This window comes from Herpailurus yagouaroundi, unplaced genomic scaffold, assembly GCF_014898765.1.
Source record: "Herpailurus yagouaroundi ecotype Mexico unplaced genomic scaffold, PumYag 182, whole genome shotgun sequence".
Classification (NCBI taxonomy): Eukaryota; Metazoa; Chordata; class Mammalia; order Carnivora; family Felidae; genus Herpailurus; species Herpailurus yagouaroundi.
The window spans coordinates 20657086-20671592 of record NW_024412413.1 but is presented as its reverse complement, the minus strand read 5'-3'; the positions used below and the strand labels follow the sequence as shown (position 1 = coordinate 20671592).

At 38.3% G+C, this 14507-nt stretch overlaps 1 protein-coding gene across 4 annotated transcripts in view; it reads left to right on the top strand.

Moving 5' to 3' along the window:
• The window catches only part of ANO4 (anoctamin 4), a 421314-nt gene that overhangs the window by 238818 nt on the left and 167989 nt on the right, over positions 1-14507 (top strand). The window lies entirely within an intron of this gene.

The window sequence follows — 14507 nt, the reverse complement described above, 5'->3', positions numbered from 1 at the left end:
GTGGGCTGTGGACCTTGGTTCCTTTCCATGTGGTCTCTCCACAGGCTTTTCTGAGGTGGCTCTGCTTCAGGCTTCCTCATGACATGGTGGCTAGGTTCCAAGAGAACAAAGCAGAAGTACATTTTTATGACCTAGACACAGAAGCGTGTCTTCTATACCCAATCCATTGGCAGAGAGAGGATCAAAGGGAAGGGACAGATTCTACCTCTTGATGGAGAGTGGCAAGGTTCTAGAAGATGTATGGGATGAAAGCTATCGTCAGCGCCATCTTTGGAATCTACAACCTGCCATAATACGCTCAGTATATTGAGGAGTTCATTGAGTAGGTGTGAAACCGATGATTAGTGTACAACCTGAAAAGTTCCTAGAAGGCACTAAGGGAATGTCCAGAGGTTTCAGGAAGGTAGAGGAAGTGACCAGGGTCTTGAAGGATGAATGGATATGTACTGAGCAGGAAAGTACAGGGCATGGCATTCTAGACAAGAAACAGTATGAGCAAAGGCATAACTTCTGATTGAGGCCTCAGGGCTCCTCTGTGCATCTCTGCTTCCCCATTTAATTCATTCATGGAAATCCTTATAGGACTACCAGGGGCTTCCTCACAGAACCTACCATATTGCCTGGATAATCACTTCACCTTGACTTTCACATTGTTTATGCTCATTCAGCAATTTCCCATGAATATAATTCATGTCAGATGTAATTGTTTTCCTAGGCCTTAATGACTGGACTGATACTAGCCAGGTAAGCATTTTTTAGTTATTTTATAAGTGGTCTAACCTAGTACCATTTAGCTTCTTTGCAACCAAATCCATCCCATTGTGCTTCTATTTAAATAGTCATCTCATTGCTACATTTCTTTCAGGCCAAGAGTTTTAGTAAATCAACCGTATGAGCTATTACCTGCAAATTTAACCAAGATTGTGAGGGTCTTCCAAGAAGATGATGTTTATTGCTCACTAGAGTTCTTTTTCATCTCTGTTCTAATTCTGACTTTTCCTACATGTATTGAAATTAAAAAGAGCTTTATGGAAGGCTGGGAGTAGAGCAGGCAAAGAATGAAACGTATTGCTTGCTATTTTCCTTGACCTTAGCAGTCTAGCAGGCAGGAAAGAATATTACACACGGTGAGACCTTGTGTCCATTAGTGTTTCAAAAATGCATTATGTCTCTTCTTGGGGCCTCTCCTCCTCCACAGTCTGTAGGTTCCTTGGTTTAGCCAGGATATTATTTTGAAGCACACAGCAGTAAATCACTTTGGCATTCATTTGAGGCTTCCTTGATTCAGCTTTTCAGACTAATAAATGTCCGTGGGTCTTCTGAAGTCTAGTCTGTATTTGGCAACTCATGGATAACACTGAATATGTTATGTTTGAGGCATCTACTGTTATTTCTGATTGCTAGAAGGGATCTCCCACCCTGCAGTTCTCTGTACAAACTCCAGTAGAATGAAAAACTATTAGCCTTGATTCATTATGTCTTATAGTGCTTTATTTGGTTGGCAAAACAAAGAAAAGCAATCAGCAAGTCAGTGCTGAATTTTAGTTTGTGATTTTCCTTTTTTCTTTTTCTGTTTATGCTTTGTGAAGCTGTACCTCTATCTCCCTTTAAAATGAAGTCTCTTTAGGGAAAGAGAGGTCTAAGTAAACCCTTGAATATTTGGAGCTGAAACTTGCTTTGAATGAATTTAAATATTCTAAAATGTCACTGAGAAGTACATTGACTATGATAATGAGTCTGGGATGGGATAATTGTCCTAACCATGCTTTTAGCCATAATTTCATCAGTATCAGTGAACAAAATAAAGAGGCCCTCTCCTCATGGTGCTCACATTCTAATGGGGGAGACAGTGAACAGTAAACATAATGAATAAGTCAATAGCATAGTTAGTATGTTAGAAGGTGACAAATGAGATAACAAAGGAAAAAGTGAAACAGGATACAAGAGTACTGGGGGTGAAGGGATTTTATTGTAAAAAGGGTTTTGAGTAGGGGGCTCACTGAAGGTGACATCTGACCAAAGACTACATAGGTGAGAGAGTTTGCCAACTGGTCTTTCACACTTTCTTCTCACCCCTCAACTGTCTCATCTTTATCTGCACCTTCCCTAACCGCCACCATATAAAGGGGCTGTGCTGATAACCTTGCCCATACTGTGACAGAGAATAGAAGGAGTCAGGTGGGGTCTTCTGCATCTATCCCCATCCCTGCCTTCCCTCTGTTACTATGCATGAAGTGTCTGCCACTGTGCATGAAATGTCTGCTGCTATCCCAGGAGCCCTTCCATTATGTGCTATATCCCCTCCCATTTCACCTTCTCAAGGACATTTCTCCTTTAACTGTCTCCTCTGTCTCCTGCATCATCAGTTTTTGCTCTCTTATCAATCATTACAAACATGCACCTGTAACTCACATCTTTTTTTCCTCCTGTAACTTAACATCTTAAAAGGAAAAATCCCTTGATCCCCTATGTTCTCCTCCAACAACTGTTCCTTTCTTTTCTCTGCTTCACAGAAAATCTTCTTGGAAGATTTGTCTAGCATTATTGTCTCCATTTTCTCACCTACCATTTTCTTTTTAAACTACTCAGGCTCAGCTTTCTCCTTCATCATTCAACAGAAATTGCTTTCATAAAGGTCAGCCATGACCAAAACCAAAAGTCATGACATCTCTGTTATCTTACGGACATGGTCAGCAGCATCACTGCCCACAGTCCATCATTTGTTCCTTGAAAAATATTCTTTCCTTGACTCTGGAGCATGTCATGCTCTCCTAGCTTTCTCCCTTCTTCATTGGCTCTTTCTCAATCTCCCTTGCTGGCCCACCTCTTCTATTTGATATCCAAATACTAGAGCATCCTCATTCCTGCTCCTGAGTTATTCCTTATAAATCTCCTTATGATCTCATGAAGTTCCATACAGATCTTTATATTACTTCCACTTGCCACTCAAGGCTTTGTTATCTCAGGGACTTAACAGGGTTTAGTTTTCCATCTCAGGATAATAGAGTTGGGGGAGGGGGAAGGGGAAGGGGGCTGCTCTTATAGTTACCAGGGACCCAGCATTACCGAAGCTTCACCCTGCCACCGTGGCACGGAAAGGTGAATCACACAGCAGTCTTCAAGGTTCTGCTCACAACTGAATGGCTAGAGCTCATCATATGGTTCCAGCCTACCACAGTGGGCCAGGAAACTCAGAAGTCCATCTTTCCTGAAGGTGAAGAGAACCCAATGCCAGGGACCTATTAATGGAACCCACACAACATTAGCATTATCTAATATATATTAACACTTATAATATTATCTAATAATATTTAATCTAATATATTTAATATATGTATATAATATATAACATATAATAACATATATAGCTATATATCTATGTCTGTTGATATATAGGTAGCTAGCTAATTCCTTTAAAGTAGGGAAAGGAGATATATCAGTTTCTCACTAGTATAATGCTGATATGAGTTATGTATAGTCTATCAGCTGCATTTCTCTGTTATAATAACTCATATGAGTCCCATTCTTGACAGCTTTTTTATAATCTTTAGGTAAAAGGCACTTTGTAAGCTATACAACTATGTGCCCTGTTATTGCATCTTCCAATTTTGATCAGCATTCCACCAAAAGATAAATAGAATAGGCCTCAGAAGGATGTCATAACCTTTCCAAGCTCATTAGAAAGTATTTCCAAAGTTAAATTGCTTCTTCTCTGGCAGCAGCCACCCTGTTCATCTGTCCTTTCTGGGTCATGCTTATTTTATGGCTGTTAATCACTGCAGTTTAGTAAGGGCATAATGACACATGGGTTATTGACTGAGTCATAACTGTAAATAGTTATCAGTGGGTTGATCATTTATGATAATACAAAGCATACCAGTGATGATATAGATGTCCCCACATTCAACTTCCATACTTCTACCTTGAAGGAGTAGGGAGATGTTATGATCTGTAACAAGTGAAAGGACTTTTCGCGTGTGTAGATCAGAATTGAAATTGCTTACTTCTGAGGGGAGATTTAATGCTGCACAGAGAGAGCATCCACAAAGGAATCCTTTTCACTCCTGTGCTCTCATAGGACATTAAGCTAACTTCTGTTCATATCCATTGCATCATTTATAGTTAGTATCATAGTGGATCTGCTAAAATGTGAGTTCCTTGAGGTGTAGGAACAATGTTTTAGCTTTCTTTGTATCCCTAGGGACCAATGTAGTGCTTAGGATGTAGTTAAGATTATCTTTAATAATGTTGTCTGTTTGAATGAATTTATGATTGGTTATGTTGTTAGAAAGAAAATACCATTGCTTTACACACTAGGTCTACTGTGATCCTGAGTAGGTGATGGAAGAAGACTATTCTATATCAGTGTGGATTAGTTAGCACTACTCATTGGATATAATCCCTCTTCCTGATGGCCTTATAAACAATGGATCCATATGACTATTTCTGTCCAGTGGGATGGGCACAGAAGTGGCATGTGTCTTTATGAGACCCGCTGAGATCTTTCTTCCTCTGGCACAGTGACCTATCATCATGCATCACTGAATGAGCTCACTAAAATGAGCTGACCTGCAATGGACAGGTAGCATAAATAAAAAAGAAACCTGGGGCACCTAGGTGGCTCAGTCGGTTGAGCGTCCAACTTCAGCTCAGGTCATGATCTCATGTTTCATTTCAAGGCCCGCGTTGGGCTCTGTGCTGACAGCTCGGAGCCTGGAGCCTGCTTCCAATTCTCTGTCTCCCTCTCTCTCTGCCCCTCCCCCACTCATGTTCCGTCTCTCTCTGTCTCAGAAATAAACATTAAAAACATTTTTTTAAAAAAAAGCAATAAACCTTTATCATTGCACCAGCCAATAAACATAGTGTAATTTTAAATACTCTACTTTTCATGTGAAAAGTAAAAAGGGATATCAAATTAATTTTAATAGCTTTATTTAATCTAATTGATCTAAATTATTTAAACCTGTAATCAACATAGAAGTTAGATATTTTATATTCTTTATTTCAGATATTCTAAGTTTTCAAAATTTATTATATATTTTCTACAGAAAGCACATCTCAATTTGGACTAGCTATATTTTAAGTGCTCAGTGGCCACATGTGGCCGGTAGCTACCATATTGACAGTATAGCTCTACCATTTTAAGTCACTGATATTTGGAGTTATTTGTTGCTGCAGCATAACTTAACCCATCTTGACTGACACACCAAACATTGATTTTTATTCACATATCCTGATGCATAGTAGCCAAGAGCAGGTTGTTCAGTTAATGGCAAGATAGGGAACCTTTGATGAACTGTGTGAAGATTAGCTCCTTAGCACTGGACCTGTCCTGATTGTGACCTAGAGGAATGTTTGCTTGAATTCATCATAAATTTAAGCCATATTGAAATCTTTGTGGTGGCAAGAAGATGACTTTTTTCTGTCTAATAGGGTTTTAACAAGGTAATCAACAACATGAAAAAGCTATTCAGTCTCGCTTCCAAGATGTTCATAAATTAATTTAGGGAACATTCATTCTCAATGACTATGTACTTAATAACACACTGGGTACTGGGAACACAGCTGTGCAGAAGCTGAACAGTCTCCTAGAGACAACAGTGTAATACATAATTACAGGATTAATTCATTGAAATATGACCTGTATTAGTTTTATATTGCTGCATAAGAGATTACCTCAAACTTAGAAGCTTAAAATAACCCATGTTTATGATTTCATAGTTTCTGCAGGTGTCACGAGTCCGGGTATGTCTCTTTCAATCAGCATCCCATAAGACTGCCATCAGGTGTCAGCCGGGCTGCGTTCCTTTCTGGAGCTTAAGTTCCTCTCATGTGGCTATTGGCAGAATTTCATTTCTAGAGGTTTTAGGACCAATACCCCCATTTTCTTGCTGGCTGCCAACCAGGGATTGTTCTCAACTCCTAGAACCACTTGTGGTTCCTTGCCCTCATAGACCCTCTTACAATACAGTAGCTCATTTCCTCAAAACCAGGAGAATCTCTCTGATCTCAAGACTCTTGTAATGACTCACCTGATTAGTTCAGGCCAATCCAGGATAATCTGTGCTTGTGATTAATTAAAAATAAACAGATCAGTATCCCGATTCCAGGAGTGATAGCCCCTCATGTACACAGGTTCCACCCACACTGAAGAAGAGATGGTTATACAGGACACCAGAAGGGTGAGAACCTTGGGGATAATATTAAAATTCTGCCTGCCATGTAACTTGAGACCTGAAAGAGCTTGGAATTCATGAGGCAGAGAAAATAGCACATGAAAGACCCCTGAGACTTGGCGATTAAGAAAGAAGGTCCATATGCCTGAAGCCTAGAGAAGGAAAAGGTGGGACAAAATAATCACTTAAGTGACTTTCCAGAGAGCCATAGGAAACCATGGGTTACAATGCATTTTTTAAATATTTATTTATTTAGAGAGAATGTATACGCGTGAGGCAGGGGACGAAGAGACAAAAGGGGGGAGAGAGAGAATCTCAAGCAGGCTCTGAACTGTCAGCATGGAGCCTGATATGGGGCATGAACCCATGAACCTGACATGATCATGACCTGAGCTGAAATCAAGAGTCACGCACTTAACTGATTAAGCCACCCAGGCACACCAAGATGACAATGCATTTTTAAAGATCTCTCTGATGTTAGAATACACAAGGCAAGAATGGAATTGAAAGGAGCCCAACGAAGAAGCTGTTGTAATCATTGAGGAGATAGATTATGGTGGCTCAAAGGAGAATGACAGCAGTGGGGATGGTGAGAAGTGGACAGATTCAAAAGCATTTTAAGAGGTAGAATCAATAAGACATGGTGAATAATTATATGTAGGGTAAGAAAAAAGGATAAGTCAAAGACAACTCTTGGACTCGAGCACCTAGCTGGGTGGTTTTGCCATTCCCTGAATCCAGGAACACTCAGGAAAGCAGTTTTGCCAGAGAAGTGAATCTGTTTTAGGCACACTGAGACTGATGTGCCACTGAGACAGCCAAGGGCACATATGATGTTGATAATTGGCTATGCTGATCTGGAACTCAGAAGAGAGGTCTGGGCCAAAGATGAGAATCTGGGAGACATTGGATGATAGGTGTCATTGAAAGCCATTGGGAAAGGATAAGATCATCTAGGAAAAACAGGCAGGTGAGACTAGAGCCTGAATGAGCAACCCCATTTAAAGGTTTGCTGAAGAGGAGTGAGTGGTCATTTCACACATCTATTTCCTGTCACTGATGCTAATATCATCCTCAGGGAATAAACATTGGGACCATTTAGGAATATGCACAGTACTGCAGAGGTTTCTCTCCACCAGGAGACAGTGAGAATGTGTATGTGCATGAATTGTAGAGAGAGAATTACATCAGAATCAGCTGAAGAGCTTTTTTGAACTACACTTAAAATTCTCACATGTCCCCATGGGAATAAAGTATAAAAATGAAAAAAAGAAAAAAATCTCCTTAGAGATGTGTGCCTCATTTTTCAGAGAAAGTGGAAGCTTAGAAAAGTACAAGTGATTTCCCCCATGACCCACAGCTGGCTAGAAGGCAGCCTTGCTGAGAGGAGCAGAAATTGCTTAGTGATTACCTCCAACCCTTGACCCCACCAGAAATGTGCAATTCTTCATAAGTTTCAGAGAGTAGATTCCAGATCCACCAAGAAATTGTAGCATCAGTTAGGGGTTAGTAGAATGTCCACCAAGCATTCAGTAACTCTGGGAGGAAGAGGAAGTGCTTATTAAGCCATTTGAGCAATACAAGTCTGTCAGTTTCAGAACAACCCTAGAAGGTGTGTATTACTAATCCTCATTTTACAAATGAGGAAATGGAGGCTCCTGAACTAAATAATGTACCCAGTAATGTGAGTAGCACAACCATACTTCAAATTTGTTTTTACTACTGGCCTTACATTCATTTTAGGATGTTTACAGGGAACTGTATGCATTATACCCTGGATTCCAATGTGTAACTAAGCATTTTTCCAAAAAAATAAAACGACAGTGGAATTGAATCCATGAGACAATACATTCACATTAGCCCCAGCTCTCCTCTTGGGGAGCAGCTGTTCTGAAGTCCAGTTGTCTTGATGAGAACGCAGGTCCCACTCCTTCTGTGTGATCTTAGAAAAGGTACCCTACCTCTTCGTGCTTTGGTTCTTTTTGTCTGCAATAAATTAGGATAACAATAATGCCTGCTTCATAGGGTTTGGTGAAGATTGTTATTATGTATGTAAAAGCCCTAAAATACTTCCTAGCATGTGGTAGACTATGTAACTGCTCCCACCTCTACCACTATGTTTTTTTTATTGAACTATAGTTGACATACAATGTTATATTAGCTTCAGGTGTACAACATAGTGATTTGACAATTCTATACATTATTCTGTGCTCACCATAGATATAGTTACCATCTGTCACCATATAGCGTTATTGCAATATTATTGACTGTATTCCCTATGCTGTACTTTTCATCTTCATGACTTCTTTATTTTATAACTGTTAAGTTTGTACCTTCTAATCCCCTTTACCTATTTTGCGCCCCCCCCCCCCAGCAACCACCTATTTGTCCTCTGTATTTATGATTCTATTTCTGTTTTGTCTTTTTAGTTTCCATATATAAGTGAAATCATATGGTACTTGTGTTTATCTGTCTGACTTATTTCACTTAGCATCATATCCTCTAGGGTATAATATAGGGTAACACATACACACACAGCCTACACCTTCTTTACCCATTCATCTATCGATGGACACTTGGGTTGCTTCCATAACTTGGCTGTTATAAATAATGCTGCAACAAATATAGGGCTGCATATATCTTTTTGAATTAGTGTTTTCATTTTCTCTGGGTAAATATCTGGTAGTAAAATTACTGGATTGTAAGGTATTTCTATTTTTAATTGTTTGATGAACCACAAGGCTGTTTTCCACAGTGGTTGCACAAATTTATATTTCCACCAATGGTGGAAATATCTTAACCCCTTATTGCATATATTATTTGTAAACATCTCCCATTCATCAGGTTGACCTTTCATTTTGTTGATGGTTTCCTTCACTATGCAAAAGCTTTTTATTTTGGTGTATTCCCAGTAGTTTATTTTTGCTTTTGTTCCCCTTATCTGGGGAGACATATCTAGAAAAATATTCTAAGGTTGATGTCCAAGCAATTACTGCCTGTGTTTTCTTTTAGGAGTTTTATTGTTTTAAGTTTCACATTTAAGTCTTTAATCCATTTTGAGTTTATGTTTGTGTATGGTGTAAGAAAGTGGTTCAGTTTCATTCTTTTGCAGTGGCTGTCCAGTTTTCCCAGCACCATTCATTAAAGAGACTGTTTTTTCCCCATTGTATATTTTTGCCTCCTTTGTCATAGATTAACTGACCATATAAATATGGGTTTCTTTCTGGGCCCTCTGTTGTGTTCCATTGATTCATGTGTCTATTTTTGCATCAGCACCATACTGTTTTTTTTTCTATAATGTTTTAGAAGTTTATTTATTTGAGAAAGAGCAAGTGAGTGGGGGTGGGGCAGAGAGGGAAAGAGAGAATCCCAAGAAGGCTCCACACTGTTAGCACAGAACCTAATGCAGAGCTCAAACTCATGAAAACCATGAGATCACAACCTGAGCTGAAACCAAGAGTTGGACGCTTAACTGACTGAGCCACCCAGGCACCTTGCACCACCACAGTTTTGTAGCATACCTTGAAATCTGGGACTGTGATGCCTCTAGCTTTGTTGTTCTTTCTCAAGATTGCTCTGGCTAGTTGGGGTCTTTTGTGGTTCCATTCAAATGTTATGATTCTGTTCTAGTTCTGTGAAAAATACTATTGGTATTTTGATAGGGATTACATTGAATCTGTAGAATGCTTTTGGTAGTATGGACATGTTAACAGTAATAATTCTTCCAATCCATAACCATGGTGTATCATCTTCAATTTCTTTTATCAATATCTTACAGTTTTCAGTGTGTAAGTCTTTTACCTCCTTGGTTAAATTTATTCCTAGCTATTTTACTCTTTTTGGTGCCCATTGCAAATGAGATATTGTTTTCTTAATTTTTCTTTCTGCTACTTCATTATTAGTATATAGAAATGTAACAGATTTCTGTATATTAATATTCTATCCTGCACCTTTGCTGAATTAATTTATTAGTTCTAACAGTTTTTGTTTTGTTTTTTTTGGTGGAGTCTTTAGGGTTTTCTACGTATAGTGTCATGTCATCCATCTGCAAATAGTGACAATTTAACTTCTTCATTTCTAATATGGATGCCTTTTATCTCTTTTTCCTGTCTGATTGCTATGGCTAGAACTTCCAGTTTTACGTTGAATAACAGTGGTGAGAGAGGACATCCTTATTTTGTTTCTGATCTTAGAGGAAAACCTCTAAGCTTTTCACCATTAAATATGATATTAGCTGTGGGTTTATATGGCCGTTGTATGTTGAGGTTTGGTCCCTGTAAACCCACTTTGTTGAGAGTTTTTATCATGAATTAATATTGAATTTTGTCAGATTCTTTTTCTGCATGTAATGAGATAATCCTATGGTTTTGTCCTTCATTTTGCTAATTTGATATATCACATTCATTGATTCGTGGATATTAAACCATCTTTGTATCCCAGGAATAAATCCCACATGATCATGGTGAATGATCCTCTTAATGTATTGTGGAATTCACTTTGCTAATATTTTGTTGGGTGTTTTTGCATCTGTGTTCATCAGAGATGTGTAGTATAGTTTTCTTTTTTTCTAGTGTCTTTTTCTGGTTTTGGTATTAGAGTAATGTTGGTTTCATAGAATGAGTTTTAAAGTTTTCCTTCCTCTTCAATATTTTGGAATAGTTTGGGAATAGTTATTAACTGTTCTTTAAATATTTGGTAGAATTTACCTTTGATACCGTCTGGTCTTGGAGTTTTACTTCTTGGGAGTTTTTTGATTACCAATTGAATTTCATAACAGTAATCATTCTGTTCAGATTTTCTGTGATTTCCTAATTTGGTTTTAGAATATTGAATGTTTATAGGAAATTATTCATTTCTTCTAGGTTGTCTGATTTTTGGCATATATTTTTCATAGTAGTTCATAATCCTTTGTATTCCTGTGGTATTCATTGTCACCTCTCTTTAATTTCCAGTTTATTTACTTGAATCCTCTCTTTTTGTCTTGATGAGTCTGGCTAAAGGTTTATCAATTTTGTTTATCTTTTCAAAGAACCAGTTCTTTGATTGATCTTTTCTATTGGTTTGTTTGTTTGTTTGTTTGTTTGTTTGTTTGTTTTTGGTCTCCATTTCATTTATTTCTACTCTGACCTTTATTATTACTTTCCTTCTACTAACTTTGGGATTTACTTATTTTTCTTTTTCTGGTTTCTTTGTGTGTGAGGTTAAATTGTTTGAGATTATTCTTGCTTCTTGAGGTAAGCTGTATCACTATAAATTCCCTTTTAGAACGCTTTTGCTCTGTCCCAAAGATTTGGGACAACTTTGTTTCCATTTACTTTTGTCTGCATGTATTTTTTATTTCCTTTTAGATTTCTTCATTTATCCATTGGTTGTTTAGAAGTATGTTGTTTAGCCTCCATGTGGTTGTGGGGTTTTTTTCTAGTTTTTTTTTCCTTGTAATTGAGTTCTAGTCTAATGCCATTTTGGTTAGAAAACATGCTTAGTATGATTTCAGTCTTCTTAATTTATTGAGACTTGTTTTGTGGTCTAACATGATCTATCCTGAAAACTCTTCAATGTGCTGTTGAAAAAAATGTGTCCTGCCAATTTTGGACAGAATGTTCTGTATATATCTCAAGTCCATCTGTTGTAATGTGTCATTAAAAGCCACTGTTTATTGATTTTCCTCTGTGGATGATCTATTCACTGATGTAAGTAGGATGTTAAAGTCTCCTACCTTTAATGTAATACTTTCAGTTCTTACCTTTATGTTTGTTAATATTTGTTTTATGTATTTAGGTGCTCTATGTTGGGTGCTTAGATATTTACAGTTGTTATATCCTCTTGTTGGACTGATCACTTGGTCATTTTGTAATTCCCTTCTTTGTGTCTTGTCACAGTATTTTTTAGCATATACATGTATTTTCAATTTTCTACCCACATTGTTTTTTTTCAATATACGAAATTTATTGTCAAATTGGTTTCCACACAACTCCCAGTGCTCATCCCAAAAGGTGCCCTCCTCAATACCCATCACCCACCCTCCTGTCCCTCCCACCCCCCATCAACCCTCAGTTTGTTCTCAGTTTTTAAGAGTCTCTTATGCTTTGGCTCTCTCCCACTCTAACCTCTTTTTTTTTTTTTTTCCTTCCCCTCCCCCATGGGTTCCTGTTAAGTTTCTCAGGATCCACATAAGAGTGAAAACATATGGTATCTGTCTTTCTCTGTATGGCTTATTTCACTTAGCATCACACTCTCCAGTTCCATCCATGTTGCTACAAAAGGCCATATTTCATTCTTTCTCATTGCCCTGTAGTACTCCATTGTGTATATAAACCACAATTTCTTTATCCATTCATCAGTTGATGGACATTTAGGCTCTTTCCACAATTTGGCTATTGTTGAGAGTGCTGCTATAAACATTGGGGTACAAGTGCCCCTATGCATCAGTACTCCTGTAGCCCTTGGGTAAATTCCTAGCAGTGCTATTGCTGGGTCATAGGGTAGGTCTATTTTTAATTTTCAGGAGCCTCCACACTGTTTTCCAGAGTGGCTGCACCAATTTGCATTTCCACCAACAGTGCAAGAGGGTTCCCGTTTCTCCACATCCTCTCCAGCATCTATATAGTCTCCTGATTTGTTCATTTTGGCCACTCTGACTGGCGTGAGGTGATATCTGAGTGTGGTTTTGATTTGTATTTCCCTGATGAGGGCGACGTTGAGCATCTTTTCATGTGCCTGTTGGCCATCTGGATGTCTTCTTTAGAGAAGTGTCTATTCATGTTTTCTGCCCATTTCTTCACTGGGTTATTTGCTTTTTGGGTGTGGAGTTTGGTGAGCTCTTTATAGATTTTGGATACTAGCCCTTTGTCCGATATGTCATTTGCAAATATCTTTTCCCATTCCGTTGGTTGCCTTTTAGTTTTGTTGGTTGTTTCCTTTGCGGTGCAGAAGCTTGTTATCTTCATAAGGTCCCAGTAATTCATTTTTGCTTTTAACTCCCTTGCGTTTGGGGATGTGTCGAGTAAGAGATTGCTACGGCTGAGGTCAGAGAGGTCTTTTCCTGCTTTCTCCTCTAGGGTTTGGATGGTTTCCTGTCTCACATTCAGGTCCTTTATCCATTTTGAGCTTATTTTTGTGAATGGTGTGAGAAAGTGGTCTAGTTTCAACCTTCTGCATGTTGCTGTCCAGTTCTCCCAGCACCATTTGTTAAAGAGACTGTCTTTTTTCCATTGGATGTTCTTTCCTGCTTTGTCAAAGATGAGTTGGCCATACGTTTGTGGGTCTAGTCCTGGGGTTTCTATTCTATTCCATTGGTCTATGTGTCTGGTTTTGTGCCAATACCATGCTGTCTTGATGATGACAGCTTTGTAGTAGAGGCTAAAGTCTGGGATTGTGATGCCTCCGGCTTTGGTCTTCTTCAAAATTACTTTGGCTATTCGGGGCCTTTTGTGGTTCCATATGAATTTTAGGATTGCTTGTTCTAGCTTCGAGAAGAATGCTGGTGCAATTTTGATTGGGATTGCATTGAATGTGTAGATAGCTTTGGGTAGTATTGACATTTTGATAATATTCTTCCAATCCATGAGCAGGGAATGTCTTTCCATTTCTTTATATCTTCTTCAATTACCTTCATAAGCTTTCTATAGTTTTCAGCATACAGATCTTTTATATCTTTGGTTAGATTTATTCTCAGGTATTTTATGCTTCTTGGTGCAATTGTGAATGGGATCAGTTTCTTTATTTGTCTTTCTGTTGCTTCATTGTTAGTGTATAAGAATGCAACTGATTTCTGTACATTGATTTTGTATCCTGCAACTTTGCTGAATTCATGTATCAGTTCTAGCAGACTTTTGGTGGAGTCTATCGGATTTTCCATGTATAGTATCATGTCATCTTCAAAAAGGGAAAGCTTGACTTCATCTTTGCCAATTGTGATGCCTTTGATTTCCTTTTGTTGTCTGATTACTGATGCTAGAACTTCCAACGCTATGTGAAACAACAGCGGTGAGAGTGGGCATCCCTGTCGTGTACCTGATCTCAGGGAAAAAGTTCTCAGTTTTTCCCCATTGAGGATGATGTTAGCTGTAGGCTTTTCATAAATGGCTTTTATGATGTTTAAGTATGTTCCTTCTATCCCGACTTTCTCAAGGGTTTTTATTAAGAAACATTGCTGAATTTTGTCAAAGGCCTTTTCTGCATTGATTGACAGGATCATATGGTTCTTCTCTTTTATTTTATTAATGTGATGTATCACGTTGATTGATTTGTGAATGTTGAACCAGCCCTGCATCCCAGGAATGAATCCCACTTGATCATGGTGAATAATTCTTTTTATATGCTGTTGAATTC